Source organism: Chionomys nivalis, chromosome 21, assembly GCF_950005125.1.
Source record: "Chionomys nivalis chromosome 21, mChiNiv1.1, whole genome shotgun sequence".
Classification (NCBI taxonomy): domain Eukaryota; kingdom Metazoa; phylum Chordata; class Mammalia; order Rodentia; family Cricetidae; genus Chionomys; species Chionomys nivalis.
This window is the reverse complement of record NC_080106.1, coordinates 972,663-987,390: the sequence shown is the minus strand read 5'-3', so window position 1 is coordinate 987,390 and position 14,728 is coordinate 972,663.

Sequence of the window (14,728 nt, the reverse complement as noted above, 5' to 3'; positions counted from 1 at the left end):
ACTCCATTCACTTAATTAACCAAGAAAATTAAATTGTTCTAATGAAATTCATGTACAATGCATGTTTTATCATTATGGTACTGTAGCAGGCTCCTCAGATGACATTGTTACAGACTGTGGACAGTTCTGGACAGGCTCATGTACTGGGCGCTTGTTTCCCTATTGTGTGAGGTACTTTAAGAGGTGTGGCCTAGCTAAAGGGCATTGACAAGCGAATGCTGACTTTGAAGGTTTCACCTGCTCCCCAATTTCCTGTTTTCTGCTTCTCGTGACCAGCCTCATCCTCTACATGTTTTCCCATTGTAAAGCTTTGCTTTTCATAGTCTCAAAAGCATCGAGTCAAGTGGCTATAGGATGAACCTTCTGAATCTGTGGGCCAAGGAAGTAATGTGTCATAGAAATGCAAAAACGACATCCACCAGGCCTCTTCTGGGAGGAGCTGCCATGATATGTTTGGCTACTTTTAATGGCAAGTGAAATAAAACAATGGAAATATTTAAACTCAATCATGCAACCTAACCATAAAGAGGCATTATTAAGCTAAAAATGCACCCTTTACACACACCATCCTTTCCATTTTGCATGTGATTAAACTTGAGCTCAGAGAAGCTGGTCACAGGACAACTCAAAAACCTAGGAAATATTATAGTTGGAATTTCAATAAAGACCAATTTTTCTGTATATCTTACTTCTTTTCTACCCTACTTGCTCCAAGTGTTACCATTTATTTGTCATTAAACTTTACAGCATTTTGTATGAGTGAGTGATGAAGTAAGTGAAAAAAATTTCAGATTTGAAATTGCAGCAGGATTATCAATGACTCCAGAGAGGGTCAATCTAAAAATCAACTTGGGATTACAAAATAGAGAGGCTAGCCTGACCACAAGCCATGAGAAGTTTCAAAAAGTGACCCAAATCTGATTTGTATACGGGAGATCTAGGAAGACAGAAGGCAACAGAGGTAGCAAGACAATGTTCTCAGTGGAACTACAATTCTGCTCTTATTTTCCCTATAAGTCATGTCTCAGTTTTTATCATTCTTCCCAGAACTACACTGTGGTAAGTAAATACCGTCTAGATAGGCCCACACTCTCATTCTCGTGCCTCTTTCTTCTCTGAAACCTGTTTAAGACGCAGACCATTGTCTGCTCCCAAAGAATGTAAAAACATACCAGATCACGGAGACTGAGGGTTAGAGCGGCAAATTGGCTTCGTTGCCTGACACTGCCCATAGGCTAGTGCCCCTGCTGTGGGATGAACTGTCACCCAGAAGACATACCGAAGCTTTAACCCCTGCAAACCCTAAATATGACATCATTTGAAAAGAGGGTCTTTTCAGACATGAAGTTTAGGTGATGTGAACTGGATGAGGTCACTAAACCTAGTGACTGGTTTCAGGGTAAGAAAGCCATGTAGCAAGAGAGGCATATATCAGCAGGGTAACAGGGGTGTCCCTGCAAACTGAGGCGTGTGGAGGATTGCTACCTGCTACTAGAAGCTTAATAAGCAATAACGTTTCTTCTTGAGACTCTTCTCTTACACACAAGTTGATTTCAATTCTAGTTAGCTTGTGGTTATAGCTGCCCCACGTCTTTGTCCGAGTTGCTACAATGAAATATCATAAACTAAATGACTTACAAACAACACATGTTTGTCACAGTTATGAAGGCTGGCAAGTCCAGTGTCGTGTCACCAGCAGATCTGGTGTCAGATAAACCCCCAAACAACAAACTATTGATCCATCCGTCTGTCTTCTCTTGATGGTTGACCAGCCAGGAACTTCCCCAGACCTCATTTATATGGTCCCTAGTTCCATTCGTGAATACATTGACCTGATGACCCCATCCATCACCTTTCAAAACTACTAGCTCCTCAGACTATCATCACCTTGGAGATCAGGATCTCAACACAACAATTCCAGGAGAGAAGGCAACAAACCTTTAGACCATGAGGAAAGTCCAGCATTGAGTGAGAAATATATACATGCATACATGGATCCACATGCATACTCTCCTTGTGTTTCCTGAGAAATACATAGAGATTAGATATTAAGACTTTTGACAGTTTCTTAATAACAAACTATCAGGCAAAGTAGCTATTTCACCCTGAGTGCATATAAGCTAACAAGATAAGACAATTTGACATGAGAAAAACACAATCATCAGAGAAGTAAAACCACAGACAGAAAAATGCATCATGTATGAAGATCATATCAGAGAGATCAAAAATGCTTAAGACGGAGAAAGAATACAGGCACTAGAAACAGGGGTAAGTGGTGTTTTAGAAAACCCAGATGGAAATAGTACAAGCGAAAATGGAAAGCATAACTGACCACACCACTGCAGAACGGGTTCGTAGGATGGATGATCAGACCGAGGTGACAGGATAGAGAGCACCATTCAAAAGCAAAGCTACACAGAGAGAAAGTAGAGCGGCGAAGGGTAAGCTGAACAGATGTGTTGAACTTCGCAAATGCCGACAGACAGATAATAAGAGAAAGAGAAAGCATAGAGGAAGAAATACTCCAACAAATAATAAAGATGAATTTCTCAGACCTAAAGAGTACCAGAAGGTACAGATCAAAATATTCTCAGAATGCTCATAGGAAACAAACAAAAACACTAAACACATCAGAAAGAAACGTAAGCATCTAAAAGGGAAAAATAAAACTTTCAGAGAGAACATGAAACCTAAAAAGGAGGGAAAAAATGAATAATACCATTTAATATTTCTCCTCACAAGATTATATATTTTATCAAAATTTCAAACTCATTAAGGAATAAAAAAACACACAGTTCAAATAATCAATCAGCAAAAGGAATGAGCTGGGACTGAAGTTATGACCTGGGGCTAGAGTCAAGTCCCCTGCCACCACCAGCTCAGTCAGAGTAAGTGGTGAAAGAAGACGACTAAGTGGCCTGCATGGGTCACTGAGCAGTTTCTCATGGCCAGGATGCCTCAAACCAGGAGTGTGGTAGTCACTCCTTATCATCAGGAGTTCAAGCCTGTCTAGCGAGGCTAGCCAGGTTCAGGATGGTTCATTTTAGTTGGGTCCTCCAAACTGAGCAGTCTTTGAACTTAGGAGACTGGCTACAGAAAGACGATCAGCTCAAATTCTAACCAGTTTCCTCACCCCTGGCCTCAGCATTTTCTAGGCACTCATGCAGTGAGTTGTAGTAACTGGAAGCCCTCTCCTGCCACTTGTCAAGCTAGGGAATAGGGAGTTCCCACTGCCTGCTCTGCCATACCTCCTCTTGCCCATTCAAAAGCAAGCCTCTTGCCTCTCTCCATGTGAAGTCCTGTCTACAGTTCAAAGTGTATCCTTCCCCAGCTCCTGTCCATTCCGGGAAGACAAGGCTGAGACTTTCATTCTTGATTTAGGTCTTTGCTCCTTAGTGGACAACAGTCAATCCTATCCTTTTAATCTCACACTAAGGGTGTGATCCATTTGGATCACCAGCTTCTTGACCATTTCCGTGTGATTTCCCTACCCATCTGAGGTCCAGCTTCACTCCAGCTCCCAGGATCCAGTTCAGGATTTTCCCTGCTGGAAGGCAGACCCAAGATGGCATCTGGTGTGGGAGGTTCTTCTGTACATGTGTTGCTTTTATTGATTAATGAATAAAGAAACTGGCTTGGCCTATAGCAAGGGAGAAGGAAGGTAGAGTTGGGGAGGATCCATGGAGCTGCTGCCAGAGACAGACCTGCTGAAACTTTGTTGGTAGGTCACGACTTCGTGGTGATGCACAGATTAATAGAAATGGGTTAAATTAATATGCAAGAGTACCCAATAAGAAACTAGAGCTAATGGGCCAAGCAGTGATTTAATTAATACAGTTTCTGTGTGATTATTTTGGTTCTGGGTGGCCGGAATGAACAAGCAGCCTCTTCCAACAGGCATCTCTACTCACCTTGAACAGGAAGATAAACAAACAAAAATAAAAAACCACAAAGAGCTCACTGCAATCAGTTTGCTGGCAAGAGAGCTGGAGAAGCCCAAGTAAGGCTCAAGCGCCAGGTCTTTCTTTAACACTGAGCCTCCGGACTTAGACTCCGGTACAACTCAGAGGAGCAAGAGGATTCCATGTGATTAGAAACCATTCTTTGTATCAAGCAGGATTACTTACTGTGCTGCTGCAAGATCTGTTATCCCCTCCGAGCTTTCATCATCTTGGAGGCAGGGCCTGGACTGTATGCTGTGTTGGCTTGATGGGAACACACTTTACTCTCAAGGAGGATCTGGATTCCCTCAAGGAAGAGTTAGAGCAACAAAATCTAATCAGAAAGGCTCACTCCAGGAAATGCCCAAACCAAATGAAGGACTTGAGCAAAGAAAAAACCAACAACTTGAGAACATAAATGGGGATGTGGGCTCTATTCCAGCCCGGACTGACATTGCAGAGTGGAGTAAACAGATCTGTCTGCTGACTTCTGAGGTAAACACCTCAAAACCAGAACCCTCTTAGCTGTGTACTTCACTTGCCTACCACCGTGAGGGACTTCAGAAGAGCGCCGCTCCCATTGGCAACATCTTAGACAGTGTTCATGTTACCATGGAGGCAGTATGGAAAGCTGAATGTACAGAATGGAATCATGGCAGAGTGATGTGGAGAGTAATTTAAGTAACCAGATTATACCATCACCATCAGTCACACCAAAATTTGGCAATAAAACCCCAGGTGACAAGGTAGGTTTGGCCTGGGAGCTGTAAATAATTCTGGGTGGACATTGCTAGGTCTAGGATTAGATTCGTTGGCTTCTGATTCTTTGTTCCCATTCATTTAATCCCAGTCTGGGAATCACAGAAGTCTTGTTGGGATTTTTCTCAAATCTCTTTCAGGATTTGATAAGTGTAAGAAGTATTCAGTGGAGAACTACATTTTCCCTTTGAGTGGGTTCCAGTGGTTCTCAACCTTCCTAATGCTGTGACCCTTTAGTACAGTTAGTTCCTCATGTTGTGGAATGATAAAATTATTCTTTTTTTAAAAAATATTTATTTATTATGTATACAATATTCTGTCTGTGTGTATGCCTGCAGGCCACAAGAGGGCACCAGACCCCATTACAGATGGTAGTGAGCCACCATGTGGTTGCCGGGAAATGAACTCAGGACCTTTGGAAGAGCAGGCAATGCTCTTAACCTCTGAGCCATCTCTCCAGCCCCGATAAAATTACTCTTGTTGCTACTGTAATTTTGCTACTGTTATGAATTACAATGTAAATATCTACTATACAGGACATCTCACACGTGACCCTGTGAAACGTTGAGACTCACTGTGCTGGATTGTTTGCCTACTCCAACTGCACAGAAAGAACGAGAGAAAGCGGTCATGACACAAATGTTTGGTTCAATATTCTGACAGATATGAATGCTGTCTAGTAGTTTTAAGCCTTTCAAGGCTGCCATCTTTCTTTATCAGACATTCAATTTGGTGTTGTCTAATTTTCATTAATTTGATTTTTTTTGAGAGTGTTTACATTTCTCCTCCTATTTTTTTGCCTTAATATTGTCTTTGTCTACCTGTACTATTTCACTTTGTTGGGGGTTAAAGAATATTTTAAAGTCATCTGGGCACTTTAGGATACGTGATGACTCATGCTTTTCTGGTGCTTTCTACATGACATTCCCATCCTTAATATGTGTGTGTGTGTGTGTGTGTGTGTGTGTGTATACCATTTCAGATGTAACAACCAAATAAAGCTCTAACAGTGGACTGAGAATGAAAATAAACAAGTTAAATGTACAAAGATTAGACTAACCATAGTGACAAATACATGTGATTCCTGTATTCGGAAGGCTGAGGTGGGGGGATCATGAGTTGGAGGCCACCCTGGGTGCAAAATAAAAAGAGAAAATATAAAGATCTATTGGCTGGAACAAAACAAATATGATTCAGGTTCGGGTACCCACTATCTAATATTAAGAGGGTAATTCAACATATTTATAAAACTGTGGTAAGATTTTTAACTTGTCAGAAATTCTGGAAAAAGTTCTTTGTATCTTGCTTACACATTCATGTGAAATATCACCATCGGTGAACATAGTAAAACTATCTTAGCAAATAGAACATGAAATAACAAAAAAATGGCATTCAGCTGGACAACATGCAGAGAGTGAGAAACCCTGGAACCTTCATCTTTTTTTTTTTTTTTTTTTTTTTTTTTTTGGTTTTTCGAGACAGGGTTTCTCTGTGGCTTTGGAGCCTGTCCTGGAACTAGCTCTTGTAGACCAGGCTGGTCTCGAACTCACAGAGATCCGCCTGTCTCTGCCTCCCAAGTGCTGGGATTAAAGGCGTGCGCCACCACCGCCCGGCTGGAACCTTCATCTTTAATGGGATGTCTCAATCAAATCCCTCCCCTCAGGGCTCAGGGAATCCTACAGAAGAGGAAGCAGAAAGACTTTAAGATCCAGAGGGCATGGAGAACACGGAGAAAACAAGACCTTCTAAACACAGTAGGACTCACGCACATAAAAACTCATACAGGTTGAGGCAGCATGCACAAACCTGAGTGTGTCTATGCTAGACGGGACCAGGGCTAACGGTGGACACGAGCCACCATCACAAATCCAGAAGCTCTCCCTAATTGATAATTGTGCACACATGAAAAACTACTGTTCTCTTATAGACTCTCGCCGAGTACACAAACCACTCAAGGACAGGCCTGATACTGGCAGTAAATGGCCAGTCCAATAATTCAATGACAGTTTTGGATGTTCTTTGTCTCATAACATTTTTGCTATGGCTCTCTCTCTCTCTCTCTCTCTCTCTCTCTCTCTCTCTCTCTCTCTCTCTCTCTCTCTCTCAGAGGTCCTTTGAGTATATACCATGTTTCCAGGTTAGTGTTTTTATGGGATTTCTCTAAGTGTGAATGTGTATGTTTCTGTATCAATGCTTTTCTAATGCTTTTTCTTAGGTTCTTTTCTTTTATTAGACTCTTTTTCTTGTTTGTTTTGTCCTATTCCACTTATCTTAATTATTCTACTTAATTATATATCTTTTTTAGATGCCTATTTGTTTCCTAATGAGAGAGAGCAAGAAAGGATGAGGATTTGGGTGGGTGGGAGGTGGGAAGATCTGGGAGGAGTTTGGGGAGGGAAAACCATAATCACAGTAAATTGTATAAAGCAAGACCTATTTTCATTAAAACATTAGTGATGGCGTAAAATAAACCATTTTAATAAAGGCTTTAAAGACCCAATTTCTCAAATACATTGGACATGATTTCTAATGTCAGTGACAAGTGCTTATTGATACAATTGTGAATTTAAAAGGGTCTGCCCTTTCTGAATAGAAATAGAGGAGGAGTGGGTGGATGGAATAGGGATGGGGTGAGAGGAGACAAGGGAGACTGTGGTCAGGATATTAAAACATAAATAAAAATGAAATAGTTTTACTTGCGAGCTTTAATTAGCACTTTGGCCAACAGCAGACATTTCTGGTAGAAGTCTAAGAGGCTTCTTATAAAAAAAATTCACTATGCACATACAGAGACAAGGATGTAAATTTCAAATATGTGTGAGCAAAAACATGGAAGTCCATTGTCTGGAACATGAATGACTCCAATGCCTACTTGACTTAACTTTCCTAGAGAGCTATCAGGGAGGAAGTAGAGGGCATAGGAATACAGGAACTCTAGAAGAAACTTAGCTGTAATAGGGACTAAATGCTGTATTCCTAGAGGGAAGAAATGTGGTCAAGGGGAGTTTCCTAACGAGGAGAAGTAAAAGTTTCATCTTGTGAGAGACTGAAATGTATTCTTATCCAAACGTATCCAGAACCTGTACGTGTGACCGGAAGGTCTACTTGTAGATGTCATCAGATTGAGTTCATGTTATACCTGAAGAGACCTCAACTCAAGGGCTTTCTTACACAGAATAAACACACAATATAAGCACATAGAGAAGAGAATGTCCCTGCATGTGGTACAGATACTGGAGCGATATGTCTCCAAGACAAGGGCAGTGATGGCTGCGAACAAGCTCAGAGGTGAGCGGAGCTATACAGTCTCCCTAAGACTCCCCAGGAGCAACCTGCCCTGGAACCACCTTGACTTTGAGCTTCTAGCTCCAGAACTAGGGGATGATCATCTTTCATTTCAAGCCACACAATCAGTCCTGCCTTGTTACACTAGCCTCAGGCAACACATACGTACACACAAAGCGATGGGAATGAACCAATAGGAAACAGGGTCCGAGTGGCAGAGATCCAGCTGCGGAACAAATGCCCTTGAGAAACAAGAAGGGGTCTTAAAGATGGCAACAAGCTTTAGGCAGATTAAAAAAAAAAAAAAAACTTTCATGGAGCAAACTTGTGAGTTACTTTAAGTAATAAGTAATAAAAAAGTCACAACACTTAGTGATCAGAGATAGGCCCTAACAAATGTATCCACGAAGTTCCAATAAATAAAAGATGGAGCCCTCCTTCTAACAGTCTAGGAGGCGGCTCGGATGCCACCATTTATTCGCTTGTCATTTCCCACCACTATTAACAGTTATTTGGTGATTTTATTTCACCAGGTTAATTTGCTCATTTTAAGCCTAAAATATTGAGCACAAAAATGTGACTGGGTCAGGAGGGCCATTTTGGGAAAACAACGAATTGCGTTTGATTTGGCAGCCCAAGGAACCAGTTGCTCTGGTGACGGTTGTACATCAGGACTCATCAGTGCCTAACCCGCCCCTCTCTATTTCAAGAAGGCAGCACCTCCCACCGGCTCCCTTCTTAGAGGACTGTTACCTGCTGACGCTGTTGTAAGTTGGCTTACTGGGTGGCTTGGCTTCGAGGAGGCAGGCTGTAAGGTGAGAATCTATTTGCCTGAGAAAGTTGTAAAGTCCGAGTCTCCTAGACTTCTTTGGAAGAAGCCAGTAAACTCTCCAGACAACAGCACTGCCCCAGTACAAACAGACATTTGTGCTGAAAGGGAAAGGTGGGCCTTTGCGCCCAGGGTGGTAACAACCGACCACAGGGCGCGCGCCTCGCCTACCATGATCCTTTGCAAAACGACTACGGGGCGTGGCGCGTGACCCTTGGCTCCTCAGGCGCTCTCACGTGTCCACAAAACGCAGCAAAGACTGCAGGGCGCAAGTTAGCTCTGCCACTTAAGCAGCTACAAGAAGTTCTGTAGGTACCAGAAATCATGGACGCCTAGAACACCTATGCCACACTTTTTTTTTTTTTTAACACATATGTTCAAAAAGCAAACAGAAGCGGGCGGTGGTGGCGCACACCTTTAATCCCAGCATTTAGGGGGCAGAGGCAGGCAGATCTGGGTCAGTTCGAGGCGAGCTTGGGTCTACAAGAGCTAGTTCCAAGACAGGCTCCAAAGCTACAGAGAAACCCTGTCTCAAAAAACCAAGAAAAAAGAAACGGAGAGAAAAAAAAAAAGCCATTAAATGTTCACTGCAACATTGGAGTATCCATCGTCAGCCTACAGGACTAGAATATCTGATAGACTTCTGTGAAGCACAATATTCCTAAGGGCTATCCTGCCTTGTCTTGGTGAATTTTGGCAGATTTTTTTTTGTGTGTCTTGCTTGTCCAATTTGGACAGCAGCCAGTCAACAGCTGAGTCAAAAGTATTTTCTTGGCCAGTGGTTTACTTTTGCCACAAAGAAACTAAACTCCATTGGTGTTTCTTCAATGCCTATCATCTTCTCCAACATCAATGGTACTGCCAAGAGCACATGTTTCATCGCCATTAAAAAAGAGAACCTATGTTATTAAAACATCTTAAATGCCACATTGTGTGGATCTATGAACTGCTTCAAAATGACATGTCAATCTAAAATATATGTTTGATCTTGAAAATATACCTGATATGACTACAAGTTTGATTGTAATAGGTAAATAACTACTAACCTATATTTTTCATTATCCTAAATAGGTTAATACTAATTTTCAAGGACTATAAATTTTCATTACATTGTTAAATGAGTTGTATAGGTACAATACCTTGAACAAGATTAAAATTATATGTACAATATGTACAAACAAAAGTAAACTAAAATTTATATCAATATACAAAAATTCCAAGCCAATGAAAAAATTTTAATACTAGTAGTTGCTTATTCAGGGTTAAAAGTAGATTCAATAATTACCTTTATATCCTATTTCTATATCCCCTTATTTCTTTTCAGAGTAGTTTCAATAATCTAACCTTTTATACTATCATGTCTGTATCCCCATTCTTTTGAAAACAAGAACCCTGAATCTAATCACTTTTATTTAGCTTTTTTCCTGACCATTAGCAATAACAACTTGTAACCAATCCCCCCCAAAACGACAAATACCCATAATCCAGGGAAAGGCCAGAAATCACCCTTCCCATATTTTGGAAATGTGTGCCTTGTGTTCTCAAATTTACTTCTTGTTATGCGGGGGTGATGGCATCTTTAGGGGATCCTGAAAAGAAAATTTTGGGTTAATTGTCAAGTCCTGGGAGAGGTGGCTGCATCACTTGTTGCCCCGTCTCTGCATTAAAAAAAAAAAGTGCAGGGCTTGTCTCAAGCCATGATCATAGTAGTGTGTGAGGCTGTCATTTCAGCTAGCCATCTCGAAATTGTTCTGAGCAGTTTGTAGTCCAAAGGTGATCTGTAGGCAGTGTTTCTCAGCTCAGTGATATTATAGTCCTGGTGGAATCTTCCTTGTGGGGTCACATCATCATGTTGGAGACTTCAAAAGTAGTTTTTAGGCATAGTCATGGTTCACTACAGAAAAACGAATGGAGGCTCAAACTCGAAATCATGTCCAGGAAGCAAGAGGAAACCTTTTCCTAGAATTAGTTAGTACTCCATATGACCATTAATAGTGGTGTTTGGTTGTATAAAGAACAGGTAGGACATTTCCTTATAATTTACTTGGTTTGTTGCCACATGATATAAAAGACTTTTTAAAACCTTTCCCATTGAAATATTTTCAAGACAGTCTGTGTGCTCCATCACATTTCCTATATCTAATAAATTTCACCATTACCTTTTGTTACAGGACCTGGAAGACCCAAATGGGATGACTCTTACTCCTTATTACTTCTTGTAACTGAATAAATGATAGATAATGCAAAATCTGTATCATTTGGCATTAATTTAGGCATTTTAATATGCAAAACAACTTTCTATTTATTGTAAATCAGTAACTATATTGAGAGGTTCTTTCTATAAAATCCATTAATATCCTCGTAATAGCATATAATTCTGATTTTTGGACAGAATTGTAATGTAGTAGGGAGCGGGACCTCCTGTTTGTCCTGCCTGGCTAGGTTACACCTGAAATAATAACACAGAAATTGTATTAATTAAATTACTGCCTAGCCTCTTACTGGCTAACTTTCACATTTTTATTAACTCATTTCTGTTAAAACTGTGTATCACCACATGACTGTGGCTTACTGGCAAGATTCTAACCTACATCCATATCAGGCCGGAGATTCATGGCATCTGCATGACTCTGCTCTTCTTCCCAGCATTCAGTTCTGTCTTTCCCGCTTACCTAAGTTTCTGCCCTATCAAAAGGCCAAGGCAGTCTCTTTATTCAAACAATAAAAGCAACACATCCTACACAATGTAAGGTGTTTGAACCACCTTACTTAAACTTTCTGATTTATACCTTGTCTTTCCTGATTTATTTACACCAGTATAGTCTTTTCCCACAATGAAATTAGCAGAAAAGTTATAATGTCCTGGTGTCTAGTGCTTCTCTAGTTGTCAACCAAAGGGAGAGAAATTAATGTCTCTTAAAATTTCCTTATTCCTGCCAGGAATGCAGATACCAGATGGAGTTGGTAGTCTTGTGTATGTGTTACTTTTATTGGTAACAAAGAAGCTGCTTTCAACAAATGGCTTAACAGAATACAGCCAGACTAGAAGAGATGTATAGAGGGAGTAGGCAGAGTCAATGAGAAGTCATGAAGGTGCCAGAGGAGGAAGATGAGAGTTGCCAGCCAGAACCTTGCTGGTAGGCCATGAACCTCATAGTAAAATATAAAATCATAGAAATGGGTTAATGTAAGATATAAGAGCTAGCTAGCAATACGCTTAAGTTATTGGTCAAGCAGTCATTTAAATAATACAGTTTCTGTTTGATTATTTCTGGAGTCTGGCCAGCCAGGAAATGAACAGCACCCTCAGACCAGGGATTGATGGGGTAAAGACTTAGGAGCTTTAAGTTTCGAAGTCAGGCTATGCCTACAGATGTGAAAGGAAGTATCCTGAGTATATATAGCTTGGAGGGGAAAGGTATCATTTTTGAGAAGACATGGTATTCCTGAAGCTGTGTTCTGATGGGGAATATGTCTGCCCATAGGATGTGCCTATCCCATTCTCCAAGTCTGCCGCGGACTGACTCTCTTGGAGATCGAAGACCGAGGGAGAACAGGGGTGAAGGCTTAGGAGAACCCAGGATTCAGCGAATGACAGACAGACACAACTCTAATGAGATTTGAATCTGCTGCAACTTTACTAATATTCAAGCATCACTTTTAAGAGATTACAGAAGGAAGTTGGCAGACATAAAAGTTTCCATAGAAAAATGATTACAGACAATTGATTATTCTCAGCAAGTCTTGTGGTCAGGGCCAGGTGGGCAGAGCTTTTCTTTGAAATTTGTCTCACACCACTAACTAACTGTGCTTTCTCATGGTCCTAAATCATATCGGCCCTCAAGGTAACCAAGGTAACCCAAACACCATTCTTCAGGATTCCACCCCCAGGGTTTGTTCCAATATTGAATGGCTGGCTTCATGTTATCAAAAATAGCCTGCCTTTCTTTCCTATCTAAAATGTACCAGGGGTTTCTCATTCTGGCTAGCCTCTCCATAAATGGTAACTCATGCCATTCCATACATTTTCCTTCATAATTTACCCATCTTCTACCAAATCTCCTATCATGAGCTCTTTCTGTTCTAGGGTATGGGTAAATTCCCCCAGAGAGTGAGCCAGAGTCTTAATCATAACATTAATGGCCTGAATCAAGGGAGGGAACTGACGCATCAGTTCCTCTGTATTCAAGGAGCTGTTGAAAATGTTTTCTGGTTCCTTGAACAGATTAAGTTTTTGTCAAGAGAAAAATAGAACAGAAGAAAAGATGGCAGAGCCAATGCAAGAAACCATCGCCAGGAACAAAGTGAACGAGGTCGTTGAGGCTAATCAGGCACCTCAACTCAAGCAGACTGCCAGGGAACCACCAGGGGGCCAAGCTCCAGGAAGCACGAACCCCTCATTTTGAGACGACTACCACCTGAGAGGCATTTTGTCACACAGGCGAGACAGCCGTGGATGTGGCAGGTGAGTTTGCTTCTTTTTGTTCTAAACTTTTCAAATGTTCTGTTAATTCACTAGTGTGGGATTTTTCCAGCTTCTTTATGTAGGCGTTTAGTGCTATGAACTTGCCTCTTAACAATGCTTTCATTGTGTCCCATACATTTGGGTATGTTGTGTGGTCATTTTCATTGAAATTTTGGAAGTGTTTAATTTCCTCCTTTATTTCTTCCTTGACCCACTGATGATTCAGGTGGGCATTGCTTAATTTCCATGTGTTTGTGGGTTTTCTGGAATCAGTATGTTGTGTACTTCTAGTATTAAACCATGGTGATCTGATAAGGCACATTGGGTTATTCCATTTTTTTTTGTATTTGTTGAGGTTTGTTCTGTTACTGCGTATATGGGCAATTTTTGAGAAGGTTCCATGAGGTGCTGAGAAGAAGGTATATCCTTTTCTGTTTGGATGGAATATTCTATAGATGTCTGTTAAGTCCATTTGAGTCAAAACAACTGTTAGTTCTCTTATTTCTCTGTTCATTTTTTGTCTCATTGACCTGTCCAATGGTGAGAGGGGAGTGTTGATGTCTCCCACTATTAGTGTGTGTGGCTTAATATATGATTTAAGCTTTAGAAGTGTTTCTTTCACATATGAGAGTACCCTTTTATTTGGGGGCATAGATGTTCAGTATTGAAATTTCCTCTTGATGGATTTTTCCTGTGACTAATATAAAATGACTTTCTTTGTCTCTTTTGACTGATTTTAGCTTGACGTCTACTTTGTTAGACATTAGGATAGCTACACCCGCTTGTTTCTTAGGTCCATTTGATTGGTATATTTTTCCCAACCCTTTATTCTGAGATGATGTCTGTCTTTGAATTTGAGATGCATTTCTTGAATGCAGAAGAAGGATGGGTTCTGTTTTTGTAACAAATCTGTTAGTCTGTTCCTTTTTATAGGTGAGTTGAGTCCATTTACATTAAGGGATATTAATGACCAGTGGTTGCTACCTCCTGTTAATTTAGTTTTCATCGTTGGTGATATTAATTTGTCCATTTTTCTTCTTTGGGATTAGCCGTTATGAGATGAACAATTGTCAGAGTATTTGCTGGTGTAGCCATCTTCCTTGGGTTGGAGTTTTCCTTCTAGTATTTTGTGTAGGACTGGGTTTGTGGCTAGGTATTGGTGAAATCTAGATTTGTCATGGACTATCTTGTTTTTTCCTTCTATAGTGATCGACAGTTTTGCTGGGTATAGTAGTCTGGGCTGGCATCTGTGGTCTCTTAATGTCTGCATTATGCTTGACCATAACCTTCTGACTTTCATTGTCTCCAATGAGAAGTCATGTATAATTCTGATAGGTCTATCTTTTTATGTTACTTGGCCTTTTACCTTTGCAGCTCTTAATATTCTTTCTTTACTCTGTATGTTTAGTGTTTTGATCATTATGTGGCAAGAGAACTTTTTTTGGTATA